This window comes from Lipotes vexillifer, unplaced genomic scaffold, assembly GCF_000442215.2.
Source record: "Lipotes vexillifer unplaced genomic scaffold, Lipotes_vexillifer_v1.1 scaffold231, whole genome shotgun sequence".
Taxonomy (NCBI): Eukaryota; Metazoa; Chordata; class Mammalia; order Artiodactyla; family Lipotidae; genus Lipotes; species Lipotes vexillifer.
In genome coordinates this window covers 202,320-217,730 of record NW_006791822.1, presented here as the reverse complement: position 1 = coordinate 217,730, position 15,411 = coordinate 202,320, and the positions used below count along the sequence as shown (strand labels likewise).

Sequence of the window (15,411 nt, the reverse complement as noted above, 5' to 3'; positions counted from 1 at the left end):
GCACATTAAAAGGATCATACACCATGATCAAGTGGGGTTTATTCCAGGAATGCAAGGATTCTTCAATATACGCAAATCTATCAATGTGATTAACCATATTAACAAATTGAAGGAGAAAAACCATATGATCATCTCAATAGATGCAGAGAAAGCTTTTGACAAAATTCAACACCCATTTATGATAAAAACCCTGCAGAAAGTAGGTGTAGAGGGAACTTTCCTCAATATAATAAAGGCCGTATATGACAAGCCCACAGCCAACATCATCCTCAATGGCGAAAAACTGAAAGCATTTCCACTAAGGTCAGGAACAAGACAAGGTTGCCCACTCTCACCACTCTTATTCAACATAGTTTTGGAAGTTTTAGCCACAGCAATCAGAGAAGAAAAGGAAATAAAAGGAATCCAAATCGGAAAAGAAGAAGTAAAGCTGTCACTGTTTGCAGATGACATGATACTATACATAGAGAATCCTAAAGATGCTACCAGAAAACTACTAGAGCTAATCAATGAATTTGGTAAAGTAGCAGGATACAAAATTAATGCACAGAAATCTCTGGCATTCCTATACACTAATGATGAAAAACCTGAAAGTGAAATCAAGAAAACTCTCCCATTTACCATGGCAACAAAAAAAATAAAATATCTAGGAATAAACCTACGTAAGGAGACAAAAGATCTGTATGCAGAAAATTATAAGACACTGATGAAAGAAATTAAAGATGATACAAATAGATGGAGAGATATACCATGTTCTTGGATTGGAAGAATCAACAATGTGAAAATGACTCTACTACCCAAAGCAATCTACAGATTCAATGCAATCCCTATCAAACTACCACTGGCATTTTTCACAGAACTAGAACAAAAAATTTCACAATTTGTATGGAAACACAAAAAACCCCAAATAGCCACAGCAATTCTTGAGAACGAAAAACGGAGCTGGAGGAATCAGACTCCCTGACTTCAGACTATACTACAAAGCTACAGTAATCAAGACAGTATGGTACTGGCACAAAAACAGAAAGATCTATCAATGGAACAGGACAGAAGGCCCAGAGATAAACCCACGCACATATGGACACCTTATCTTTGATAAAGGTGGCAGGAATATACAGTGGAGAAAGGACATCCTCTTCAATAAGTGGTGCTGGGAAAACTGTACATGTGAAAGTATGAGATTAGAACACTCCTTAACACCATACACAGAAATAAGCTCAAAATGGATTAAGGACCTAAATTTAAGGCCAGACACCATAAAACTCTTAGAGGAAAACATAGGCAGAACACTCTATGACATAAATCACAACAAGATCCTTTTTGACCCACCTCCTAGAGAAATGGAAATAAAAATAAACAACTGGGACCTAATGAAACTTCAAAGCTTTTGCACAGCAAAGGAAACCATAAACAAGACCAAAATACAACCCTCAGAATGGGAGAAAATATTTGCAAATGAATCAACTGACAAAGGTCTAATCTCCAAAATTTACAAGCAGCTCTTGCAGCTCAATAACAAAAAAACACACAACCCAATCCAAAAATGGGCAGAAGACCTAAACAGACATTTCTCTAAAGCAGATATACAGATTGCCAACAAACACATGAAAGAATGCTCAACATCATTAATCATTAGAGAAATGCAAATCAAATCTACAATGAGATATCATCTCACACTGGTCAGAATGGCCATCATCAAAAAATCTAGAAACAATAAATGCTGGAGAGGGTGTGGAGAAAAGGGAACACTCTTGCACTGCTGGTGGGAATGTGAATTGGTTCAGCCACTATGGAGAACAGTATGGAGGTTCCTTAAAAAACTACAAATAGAACTACCATATGACCCAGCAATCCCACTACTGGGGATATATACTGAGAAAACCATAATTCACAAAGAGTCATGGACCAAAATGTTCATTGCAGCTCTATTTACAATAGCCAGGAGATGGAAACAACCTAAGTGTCCATCATCGGATGAATGGATAAAGAAGATGTGGCACATATATACAATGGAATATTACTCAGCCATAAAAAGAAACGAAATTGAGTTATTTGTAGTGAGGTGGATGGACCTAGAGTCTTTCATACAGAGTTAAGTAAGTCAGAACAAGAAAGACAAATACCGTATGCTAACACATATATATGGAATATAAGAAAAAAAAAAATGTCATGAAGAACCTAGGGGTAAAATGGGAATAAAGGCACAGACCTACTAGAGAATGGACTTGAGGATATGGGGAGGGGGAAGGGTAAGCTGTGACAAAGTGAGAGAGTGGCATGGACATATATACACTACCAAACATAAAATAGATAGCTAGTGGGAAGCAGCCGCATAGCACAGGGAGATCAGCTCGGTGCTTTGTGACCACCTAGAGGGGTGGGATAGGGATGGTGGGAGGGAGACACAAGAGGGAGGAGATATGGAAACATATGTATATGTGTAACTGATTCACTTTGTTTTAAAGCAGAAACTAACACACCATTGTAAAGCAATTATACTCCAATAAAGATGTAAAAAAAAAAAAAAAAAGCTAAAAAAAAACCTTACCACCAAATAAACCAAAATACACCTCTTTCATTAAGTGAATTACTAGTGTTTCCATACCTGGAATGTTACTTATGTTTTATTTACTAGATGTTTACATTTTGGGAAGGAAAACAGTATTGTTTGTTAAAAAAATTAAATATTTGTTATTTGTTGTTCTCGACTAAAATTTTTATACCATAACAAAATTTGTTCTTTTCTCATGAATTTATAATTTCTAAATGAAGATAAGCAAGTAGAAAATTGGGGGAAGAATGGGCTGTATTAATCAAATGATATCTTGATGTTTCTAAATAAGAAGATTGTTTTATTTTTAACACTAAACATGGGAGCTGTTTCTTAGCAAACTTGTTTGAAAGGACTAATGTTGTACTGTGTATTAGATTGCCCCATCCTGTATATGAAGCAGATTTGATCTTTGTCTTCTTAAGTTCCTCTACTTTATAATGGTGGTTTTACTTTTAAAAAGTACTATATTATTTCATGTCTTTAAAACAACGTTTAAATGTGATCTACAGAATATTACAAATGATTTTTTTAAAAAGTGATGTGAAAATATTACAACCTAAATGAATTTTTTTAAAAAATTTAAAAAAAAGCTAGTGGTCAGTATCTCATCCTGTATCTCTCATAAACAAAATACATAGGTTCAATAACTGACAATTGAAAGATAAAAGTTATCTCCTTTCACTATTATACCTAACAAGCACCTTCAAAATGTATACCTTCTGGGCTTCCCAGGTGGCGCAGTGGTTGAGAGTCCGCCTGCCAATGCAGGGACATGGGTTCGTGCCCCGGTCCGGGAGGATCCCACATGCCGCGGAGCGGCTGGTCCCGTGAGCCACGGCCACTGGGCCTGTGCGTCCAGAGCATGTGCTCCGCAACAGGAGAGGACACAACAGTGAGAGGCCCACATACCCCAAAAAAAAAAAAAAAAAAAAAAGTATACCTTCTGTCCAATTCCACTGAAAAGAGCTCTTAGCATCCAAGGGAGGAATGTTTCCACCAGGAACACACAATGGTCTCATTAAATTAGAATCTGAGGCTGCCACCTAGTTATCTGTGTTTCCAGATGCCGAGTGGTTGAACCAGGAAAAGGTACTGGACACATGGACTGATTCTATTAATTGTGAGGAAGTGGGTTGCTGCTGCAATGGAGATCACACAGATAGCTCCAAGATGAGCCATGAAGGAGTCTATTAGTGCCTCTAAATGAGTGGCAGAGCACAGCAGCCATAGGCATGTCCATTAGGGCTCAGCTCTCTCAGAAGCAGAGTTTAGAACACTTTGGAAGATATTCTCAGTGGGTCTCCTACATTTCCACACATCTTGCAAGCAAGAGTCTAACTGCTCTTTGTTCAGGACTATATTCTCCAGGTTATTTGTACAGTGAACAACCCTGGAAAATAGAGATAGTACCTGCCACCAGAGCAAAGCGTAGATTTACCTACAGCCTTGGAATATAGTGTCTCCTTCTGCCCATTATAAAAGATTAGAGTTCCCTAAGCTGAAAGTTCTTCTCCTGTAACACAACCCTACTGTGTGTGCAGCATTCATCTGGACCTATCTATACATGCTGCTTCCATGGGACTTGGGGACAGGTAGAACCATTCAGACATACTGATGGCCACACTACGAATAATAAAGTTCTTTGTCACTGAATCACAAGTCTCGTGTTCTGCCAGCATCCATAACTGTGGCAGGCTAACTTTAAAGTTTTCAAGTACAGTAAAATCTCAAATCCTTCATAGTTCTTGACAGATTATTCCACTGACTAAAGAGCCCCAATCATTTGGGACACTGACTGAAGGCAACTGACATGGAATGGGTGGTACAAGAAATAAATGATAAATTCTAACAACCACCTTATGACCAGTTGAAATGAGGGTTCTACCACCTATTTAACTTCTGTCATGCAAGTTTTATGTGTTAAATTCTGTGACAAACATTTCAAAGTACCTTTAAAACTTCAGTACTTATTCATATATGAAATAAAATAATAATACCAAGCATTTACTGGGTAACAGGTACAGTGCTAAGCTGTTTATATCTATCAATTAATAGATTCCTCCCAACAACTGTATGAACTGGATGATAATCTGCTTATTTTGCAAATGAAGAAGTTGAGACTCAGAGGCCCAGGTAACTTGACCATAGTTAATTTTCTTCAGGTCTTTAACAGTATTCCTCTCAGTGAGATACTCCTTAAATATCCTATCTGAAATTTTAACTTCCTTCTCTATAAATATATGTCTCCCTTCTCCACTTTATAATTTCGTTTTAGCACTTCTCACTAACATTGTATAATTTTACTTACTTATGTTTTCCCTGTATCTTACACTAGAATGTGAGCTCCATGAAGGCCAGGGTTTTGGGGGTTTCTTTGTTTTGTTTTTCCTGTTTTGTTCACTGTTGAATCCCCAAGGCCTAACAGTGGCACATGGTAGACACTCAACATATTTGTTGGCTACATTCGTAAATGGATGAAAAAACGAACAGCAAAGTCTAAATTAAAACACTGTGCTAGGGACTTCCCTGGTGGCATGGTGGTTAAGAATCCACCTGCCAATGCAGGGGACACGGGTTCGAGCCCTGGTCCAGGAAGATCCCACATGCCGCGGAGTATCTAAGCCAGTGCGCCACAACTACTGAGCCTGTGCTCTACAGCCCATGAGCCACAACTACTGAGCCCGCGTGCTGCAACTACTGAAGCCCACACTTCTAGAGCCCGTGCTCCACAACAAGAGAAGCCACCGCAATGAGAAGCCCGTGCACTGCAATGAAGAGTAGCCCCCACTCACCGCAACTGGAGAAAGCCCGCATGCAGCAACGAAGACCCAACGCAGCCAAAAATTAATTTAAAAATAAATAAATAAAATAAAACACTGTGCTAACTCCAAAAACCTAATTACTTAACCGTTACCTAACATTGCCTCTCATATACACGTTTATCTTCACCCACTTCTTTCTCAGATCTAAATAATATATTCTTTGTATTTTTAAAAAACTCTTTTGAAAGTAAAATGGAAGATGGCTTACTGGTCGGTTAAAGGGACAAGAGCTGGAAGAAGGAAGACCTGTCAGAAAGCTACTGCAAAGTCCCAGAAAGAGATAACAATGGTTGCTTGGACAAGGGTGGCAGTAGTTGAAGTGATAAGAAATGAACTCATTCAGGGCATGTTATGGAGACAGAGCCAAAAGAGCCAACTGTGGAATAAGGCTGGAGGGATAGAAAGGAGTCAATGATAGTTCCCAGTCATGGCCAAGGAAATTACGTTAATGAGATTAGAAATTAGAAAGAACATTTGTTCTTCAGGCCACAGAAGACCCAAACCAAGGCATACAGCTTGGTTAGCAGAGTGAAGGTATACTTCAGCCCCACTTGCCCCCCGGCTTGGTGTCCTTGTTCACAGCCTTACACTATGGCCTTGCTCCTGCGTTTTTGGCTTGAACAACTTGGTTAATGACGGTGTCAGGTATGAGATGGGGAATTCACTATCACACCCAATTTCCCAGTTTTCCTTGTCAAATAATAAGGGAGAGTCATGTCAAGTATGAAGAATGAAAGTACTATAGTTCAACAGTTCCCAAAATGTCCTTCAAGTCATACAGTATATTTTGGCCATCTGATGTTTAGTTAACTTTACATCAGTATGTCAGAAATGTAAAAGCAAGGATTTAAAACCTGGTGTATTTTCATTTATACACTAGGCAATTAATCATTTGTTAATCAATAGCAATATTTATATAGTATTAAATCTGAGGCAGTTTACTAAAAGCACATAAGCAACACTCATATAGTTTTGAAATACAAGGTCATTTAAGTTACACTGAAATGCCTTAAACACTAAATTACTTAAACTTTTTCTTTTACTGTATAATTCACTGGGAATTTTATGCAAATTATGTGGATTATCTGTCCCAGAGCCTAAGTCAGGTAAATCTCACCTAAAATTTATCAGGCTCTGGCTGTGTTAAAATTTTAATCACTTTTTAAAACACAGGACCCCAAACATCACATTGTATATCTACAGCACTCACATGCAAAACTTAACATGCTGACTGGGACTGAAACAATAAAGAAAAGGCCAACAGGTATTTGGCAACCTGGGTAAACTTTGGCAATGTAAAATGACAGTCCCCTTAGCTCATTCTAACGTGCAGCATCACCAGAATCAGGGTAGTGGGGGGTTAGATCACTCTTCTTATATGTATCCAAGATATATCCTAGGAGTTTCAGGCCCAGAATTATTCATTTAAAAATACATAATCAGGGCTTCCCTGGTGGCGCAGTGGTTGAGAGTCCGCCTGCCAATGCAGGGGACGCAGGATCGTGCCCCAGTCCGGGAAGATCCCACATGCCGCGGAGCGGCTGGGCCCGTGAGCCATGGCCGCTGGGCCTGTGCGTCCGGAGCCTGTGCTCCACAACGGGAGAGGCCACAACAGTGAGAGGCCCGCGTACTGCAAAAAAAATAATAATAATAAATAAATGAATAATTAAATAAAAAATAAAAATACATAATCAGAGAACTCGAGGTTTCACCTTGGAGAAGTAGAGAACTGGAAAAAAGCACTGTGCTACCCTTAGAAAAAAAAAGCTGGACACATTGTAAATTAACAATTTTTCTTGAACCCATCAGAAAACAGGTCATAGTGTAAACAGCTAACAGAAAATCTGAAGAGACAGGCATAAGGACAAACAGGACCTGAGCATTTGCTTACTTGGGCCAAATGCTCACAAATGCCATACAAGCTAATAAGAAGAATCAGCCAGTAATTTTTAACTAATCAGATAGGCTAGAATTAACTAATTCTAGCATAGGCTAGAATAAGACTGTGAGCCCCTGGGAGCCAGACTTAGGGGCTTTTGTGCCTTCCTGTAAGCTTCCTCTCCAGGAATCCCACAAGATGCTCACAGGATAAATCAAGATGAATCCTGAAAAAGCTTCCCCCATGATACTGGCTAGATACTGGGAAGAACAGCCACCAATGAAACCCTGCCCAGACCCATGTCCTCTATATCTCCTAAGGAATACAAGTCTAATCTGCAGAGGGAAGGGCAACAAAATTGTTGCCTGAGGCAACTGGTGGAAACCCACTGAAGCTGGAGGAGAATAAAAAGGACAAAAAGTTCTACCGCTGGGAGAACTAGCCCCAATATTACATCTGAAAAAGGGGCAGGAACACTTCTGAATGAAAATGATATAGTCAGAAACTTGGATCTATATAAAGACATGTAGAGTGTTGAAAGTAAATGAGGATAACAAAAATATCTTTGTTTTTAATTGCTGTAAAAGATAATTAACTATGTAAAGCAAAAAAGCTGTAACAATATATTGTGTTTACAGCATATAAGGGAATAACTGGGAATACACTGTTAGAAGATTAATATACAGATGTTAAGTGGTATAATATTGTTTGAAGGTTGACTCAGATTATTTTAAAATATTACTGTAAATTCCAGAGCAACCACTAAAAAAGTTCTTAAATGACATGTAAATATTAAGTCAACAGAGGAGATAAAATGGAATCATAAAAAAATGTACAATTAAACCCAGAGAAGTCAGCAAAAATAAGTGGAACAGAAAACATCTAGCCTTAAGATTAAAGATTTTAATCCAACCACATTAATAATCATTTTAAATGTGAATTGCCTAACACAGCAGTAAAATATATATATATATATATATATATATATATATATATATATATATATAGGATTGGATAAAAAAACAAAACCTAACCATACACTAGCCACAATAAATTCACTTTATATATAAAGATACAGATAGGCTTAAAACGAAAGGATACATATCATGAAAACACTAAAAGAAAGCTGGAGGAGATATATTAACTTCATAAAAAATAAACTACACAACAAGGAATATTATATTATCAGACCAAACAGTCATGTGACATAAAGTGGTCAATCATCCAGGATGACATAATAATCCTATATGTGTATACATCTACACTTTAAAATATGTGAGGTAAAAACTAAAAACTGATAGGAATGAAAAGATAGACATATTCACAATTATAGCTGGAGATATCAAGATGCCTCTCTTAGTCACTGATAGAACAAGTAGGAGGAAAATCAGTAGAAATATAGATGACCTGGACAACACTAAAAGTCAACTCGACTTAGTTGGTATTTATAAAACACTCTATCCAACAACAGCAGAATATAGATTCTTCCCAAGTTCAAACAGAACATTCCCAAAACAGACCATACTCAACCCTAAGACAAACCTTAACAAGTATAAAATAGAAATCATACAAAGATAGTATGTCTTAAACCATAACAGAATTAAACAAGATATCTGAAAAAAATCCTGAAATATCTGGAAATTAAACAACACACTTCTAAGTAAGCCAAGAGTCAAAGAGTAAGTCCCAAGGGAAATTTTTAAATATTTTAAACTAAATGAAAATGAAAATGTATCAAAATTTGTGGGATGCAGCTACAGCAGTGCTTCGAGGGAAATTTATAGAATTAAACATTCATATTAGAAAAGAAGATCTGAGATCAGTAAACTATGCTTGAATAAAGAAATTAGAGAGCAAGAACAACAAATCCAAAGCAAGAAGAAGGAAGGGCATAATAAAGATGAGAGCAGAGATAAATAAAATTTAAACAGAAAAATAACAGGAAAAAAATCAATAAAGCCAAAATCTGCTTCTTTGAAAACATCAGTAAAATTGACCAACCTCTAGTCTGGCTGAAGAAGACACAAGTTAACAATATTAGGAATAAAAGAGGGGATATCACTACTTATCTCACAGACATTAAGATAATAATAAAAAATTATACGGCCATGTATTTGACACAATTACACAAAACTTAGATGTAATATGCTAATCCCTTAAAAGGTGCAAAATACCAAAACTCACCTAAGAAATAGATAACATAAATATTTCTATATTGATTAAAGAAATTGAATTTGTAGGTTAAAACCTTCTCCCCACCCCGAAAAAAAGAAAACTCCTGCCCCAGATGGTTTTACTGAAAAAACTCTGAAAATTCTGAAAAATTTACTGTAAAATACAACATTCAAAGAAGAAATAATACCAATTCTACCTAATCTTTGTTAGAAAGTAGAATACTGAATACTTCCCAACTGATTCTATGAGGCCAAATTATCCTAATGTTAAAACCAACGACATTACAAGAAAGAAACACTTATAGCCCAATATTCCTCGTGAACACAGATGCAAAAATCCTCAACAAAATAGTAGCTAATTGAACACAGCAATATATTGAAAGGATAATACATAACACACAAGTGAAGTTCACCACAGAAATTCAAGGATGGTTCAACATTTGAAAATCAATCAATGTAACTCACTGTATTAACAAACTAAATTTTAAAAGAAAGATCTCTGATCTACAGCCACCCAGAAGAAGATGGCCACCCCAGCAGTGTCTGGGCTCTCCCTGCAGGTGTGATGCTTCAGCACATCTGTGGTCAGGCCATTTGTCAAGCTTGTGATGAGGCCACCTGTTCAGATATATGGTGTGTTTTTGTTTTTGTTTTATATGTACGAGAATATTTATTGCAACATTAGGTATTTGTACTTGCAAAAACACTGGACACAACTTACAGCTGTTAAAAAAAAAATGGCAATTTGCCCACATACTACCACAAAGGCAACTGCAGAGCAATATATATAACTTCACTGCTGCAAAACAAACTATATAGTTTGCATGTCTGCATATCTATAGAAAAATACTGGAAGAATACCCACCAAACTACATATTCATAGCGACTATCTCAAGTAAGGAGATTAAGGAAGGAATGAGACAGACCTTTCCCTTTTATTTTTTTTACTGCTTTTTTTGTTTTTTGCATTGCTTGCGATTTTTACCATTAGCCTATAGTGCTTTTGCAATTTAAAAAGCAGGGAGCAGGGGAGAATGAGGAAATCAATGTAGGCAAGAACTCTGCAGCCCCTAGCTTAACAATTAGTAAATGCTACCATGGCAGGGACAAGATACTTCCTGAAGACCATGAGAGGAATGAGACAACGCCCCTCTTCATCATTTTCCCCCAGCCTAACATCCACTCACGGCTGTGCTTTGGTCACGATCCAGCCCCACCCTTCCAAGGTCAGCTCACAGGGCATGTCCTCCTGGATGCCTCCCCCCAATACCTCCAGGCAGTGTCAAGGAATCTTCCCTTCAGACTCCTTGTCCATACTTCAGCAGACACTTATCACACTGCCACAATTATGTGCCCACAAATCTGTCCTTCCAGCTTGCTCTTTGAGTCTCCAAGAGCAGCGACTGTTCTCACCATCTTGCACTCCCCGGCAGTCAGCACAGTGACGGCGCTTGTGAGATGTACAAAGGACCCCAGGGCACCGTGGAGGCTGTGGTACAGGAGGGAGAGCCCTTGGCTCACCCTCACCTGCTGTTGTGATGTCGGGAAAGCTAACGAATTTATCTGCCTCTCGGGTTTTTCATTAGTAAAGTTTGAAAAACATGAGATCTGACTGCACGAGGTATGCAAAAGCGTTTTCTGATGTGCTCTTTATTCTGCTGCATTTAAACAGGATAAACTGAAGCAAGTAGAAAAGGAATAGCACAAATCTTGAAGGAACCCAAAACGGCTGCTTCTATTATGAATCCCTATGCAAAGCGTTCCATTAAAGTGAAAAGCTTAAATGACATGACAACAAAAGAGAGGTTTTCTCCCCTCATGTCCAACCTGCTCAATTTGCTTGCTGAAAATGGTCGCTTGAACAATATCGCTGGAGTTATTTCTGCCTTTTCTACAATGAGTGCCCACAATGGAGAAGCATCTTGCACAGTTACCACTGCAACTTCTTTAGATGAAGCCACTCTTACTGAATTAAAAATGGTGCTGAAGAGCTTCCTAAGTAAAGGCCAAGTATTGAAATTGGAAGTTAAGACTGATCCATCAATCATGGGTGAAATGACTGTCCGTACTGGAGAGAAATATGTTGAATGTCTGCAAATCCCAAGATTCAGAAGCTGAGCAGAGCAATGTGGGAGTTTCTAAAAGTTGATTTTCTGCCAGTGAAAATTCTTAAACTTGGAGCAACAATAAAATGCTTCCAGAACAGAAAAAAAAGAAAAAGATCTCAAAAGATACAAAAAAGCATTCAAGAACATTCAACATCCATTAACAATAAAAAAAAAATCTTCATCAAATCAGGAACAGAAGAGAATTTCCTAAGCTTAATAAAGGACATCTGTGAAAAACCTATAGCTAACAGCATAGTTAATGGTGAGAGAATGAATTCTTTCCCTTTAAAATCCAGAACAAAGCAATGTTTCACTGCTATGATATATAATATCATACTGGAAGTTCTAACCAGTGTTTTAAGGAAAAGTAGTCTTCACATAAATATGCCAAATTGTTTTTTGACAAAGGTGCAAACGAAACTCAATAGAAAAAAAATAGTTTTCTCAAATGGTGTTGGAATAACTGGATGTCCATAGGCATAAAAAAAAAAAAAAAAAAAGAAGCTCAACATAATCCTAATACCTTATACAAAACATTAACTCCAAGTGGAAAAATATATCATATACCTAACTTAAAATTATAAAACTGTCTAGAAGTAAACATAGGGGAAATGTGTGACCTTGGGTTTTGCAATGAGTTTTTAGAGACAATATCAACAGCCTGATCCATAAAAGAAAAAATTGACATAGGCATACCTCGTTTTACTGAGTTTTGCTTTATTGTGCTTCACAGATACTGCATTTTTTTTTTTTTTTTTTTTTTTTTTTACAAATTTAATGTTTGGCAAGCCTGTATGCTGGTTAGAATTTTTCACCAATTAAGTATTTTTAAATTAAGGTATGTGCATTGTTTTTTTTAGACATAATGCTATTTCACACTTAATAGGCTTCAGTATAGTGTAAACATATCTTTCATATGCACTGGGAAACAAAAATATTTGTGTAACTCGCTTTACTGTGATACTCACTTTATTTCAGTGGTCTGGAATTGAACATACTATATCTCCAAGGTATGCCTGTAAATTGGACTTGATCAAAGTTAAAAACTTCTGATCTACAAAGACACGGTTAAGAGAATAAATACTCGAGCCACTAACTGTGAGAACATATCTGCAAACCACATATCCAATGAAGGATCTGTATAAAGAATATACAAATACTCTTCAAACTTAGTAAGAAAATTTCCAATTACAAAATGGGCAAAAGACTTGAACAGACACTTAACTAAAGAATGGCAAAGATATATGAAAAGATACTCAACATCATTAGTCATTAGGAAAGTGCATATTAAAATGACAATTAGATACCACTATATACTTACTATAATGGCTAAAATAATAGTTAAAAAAACTAACAATACCAAATGCTGGTAAGAGTGCACAGCAACAGGAATTATTTATTGTTGGTGGGAATGCAAAAATGTTATAGTCACTTTGGAAAATTCTGGCAGTTTCTTCTAAATTTAAGTATACGTTTACTGCCATGGACCAAATGTTGGGGCCTCCCTAAAATTCATATCTTGACACCTAATTCCCAATGTGATGGTAAGTGGAGGTGGGACCTCTGAGTGGTGATTAGATCATGAGCCCTTACGAATGGGATTAGTGCCCTTATAAAAGGGACTCCAGTTTGCTCTCTTGTCCCTTCTGCCATGTGAGGACACAGCAAGAAGATGGCCATCTATGAACCAGGAAGTGGCATCTTTCATCAGACACGGAATCTGCCAGCAATCTGGACTTGCAACCCTCTAGAACTATGAGAAATATTTGTTATTTAAGCCACCCAGTCTATGGTATTTTGGTTATAGCAGCCCAAACAGACTAGGACACTTACTGTATAACCCAGCAATCCTACTTAGGATAAGTAGCTGTATTCATAATTACCAAAAAGTGGTAACAACCAAAATGTCCTTCAACAGGTGAACAGATAAACAGTGTTATATGCATACAATGGAATACTACTCTGCAATAAAAATGAATAAGCTATTTATTCACCTAACAACTTGGCTGAATCTTAAATGTGTTTTTCTAAATGAAAAAAGCCAGATCTAAATGTGTTTTTCTAAATGAAAGAAGCCAGATCTAAAAGGTTACATATTGCATGATACTATTTGTATGACATTACAGAAAAGGAAAAAAAAAGCTATACTGAAAACAGACCAGTGATTTCCAAGAGTAAAGGGAAGGAACAGGGGTGGGTCACATATGGAAATGTTAGGGTAATGGAACCATTCTGCATGGAACTGAGATGGTCAATATATGACCCCATGTATCTGTCAAGACCCATAGAACTGTACTTGACGAAAGTAAGCTTAACTGTATGCAAGTTTAAAAGACCAAGAGGGATGCCAGGATGAAGTGCAGACTGTGACAAATGAATATAACTGTGTTATAAAACCATGACATGATCTCACTGAAGGGGATGGAAAAACAACTGACCTAAGTAACTCTGGAAAACAGTGTTCTGACCAGATAATGTAAGACTAAAGAAAAAAAAAAAAGAACTAAAAAGCACTGTGCTTTAGTTGGTAAATATGTTTCTCATAGTGATACTGGTTAACAAATCTGCGACTATTTTACGTGCTCAACAGATAAACTGTAGACACAGCCACATTTCTCATTGTCAGAGTAAGAAGAGACACACAGGCGAGGGGGAAGGCTAGAATGAATGTTGTGGTGTTGGATTACAGATAAAGGTATAAACTCATCATTATGTATAGATACCAAAATACAAATGTGTCTGCATATATGAGTCAGCATACATAAACACATTTACTAGTTCTGCTTTCTGTGCAAGCATAGAAGCAATGACACTTCTAAAGCAACAAGTACAACTAGCTCCAAGATCTTAGTTTCCCATTATCATTATCCAGTAAAAATAACCAGGGCTTCCTGGAATAGGTGTAGGGCGTGGAAAATACAAGCACATCTTATAGTTCCAGAAAGTAAGGAAATACTTTCTTTAAAATGGGAACATGTCAAAAGGGCACAGGAGGCAACAATGAAAGAGCTCACAATGTTGGAATAATCTGAATGACAAAATAATGACAGTAATGGATTATACCCAAATATTAAAATAAATATCAGTGACTCCACACTGGTATGTAAGGGAAGGGGACAAATGTTTCTTAAAAAGAATTCCAAATATCAAATGTAAGAGGAATGAAAGAAAGAGAAAATCGCCATTAGAACACCACAGTAGAAGTTATAGCTCAAGATGGTGAAGACCCCGAACTCACCTCCTCCCACAGACACACCGAATATACAGCTACATATAAAACTATTTCCTCTGAAAGAAACCACAAAACTAGCTGAAAAACTCCTACGCAATGGGCGACCAAAAAACCCTACATCGGAACAGGTAGGAGAGGCTGAGACACAATCTTGCTGAAAACCCCACCCCTAGTGTGGTGACCCACAATCAGTAGGAAACTCACAACTCCAAGCTTCTCCCTGAGGAGCAAAGGGTCTGAACCCCACACCTGGCAACTTTTAAGACCTGCACCTGAGAGATGAGCCCCCAAAACATCTAGCAACACAGGACTTGCATCCACAAAACACAAAAGGCTATAGTGAACTGAGAAACAGTTCTGAACTGAGAAATAGTTCTGAGGACATCCTGGGCCAAGCGGTGAGGAAGCTGACTGAAACACCCAGTCTTTCTGTAAAAGAGGTCTATATGCTTATCTTAAAGCTTTGGTCTAAGGGGCAGGCATCTAATGTAACACACATTAGGCCCCTACTGAAATATTCTCCAAAGATAACAGAGGCCACCTTTGAGCTCTCCCTTTTTTTTTTTTTTTTTTTCCATTTGGAAAAATTTCAGCTTCAAATCTCTTGTGCCAAAAAGCAATGGGTAATTTCTAATGCCTTTT

General features: G+C 37.4%; 1 pseudogene; it reads left to right on the top strand.

The window, feature by feature from the left end:
* The first annotated feature begins 9,953 nt into the window (after nucleotides 1-9,953).
* Nucleotides 9,954-15,411, top strand: part of LOC103079151 (ATP synthase subunit O, mitochondrial pseudogene) — a 15,050-nt pseudogene continuing 9,592 nt past the window's right edge.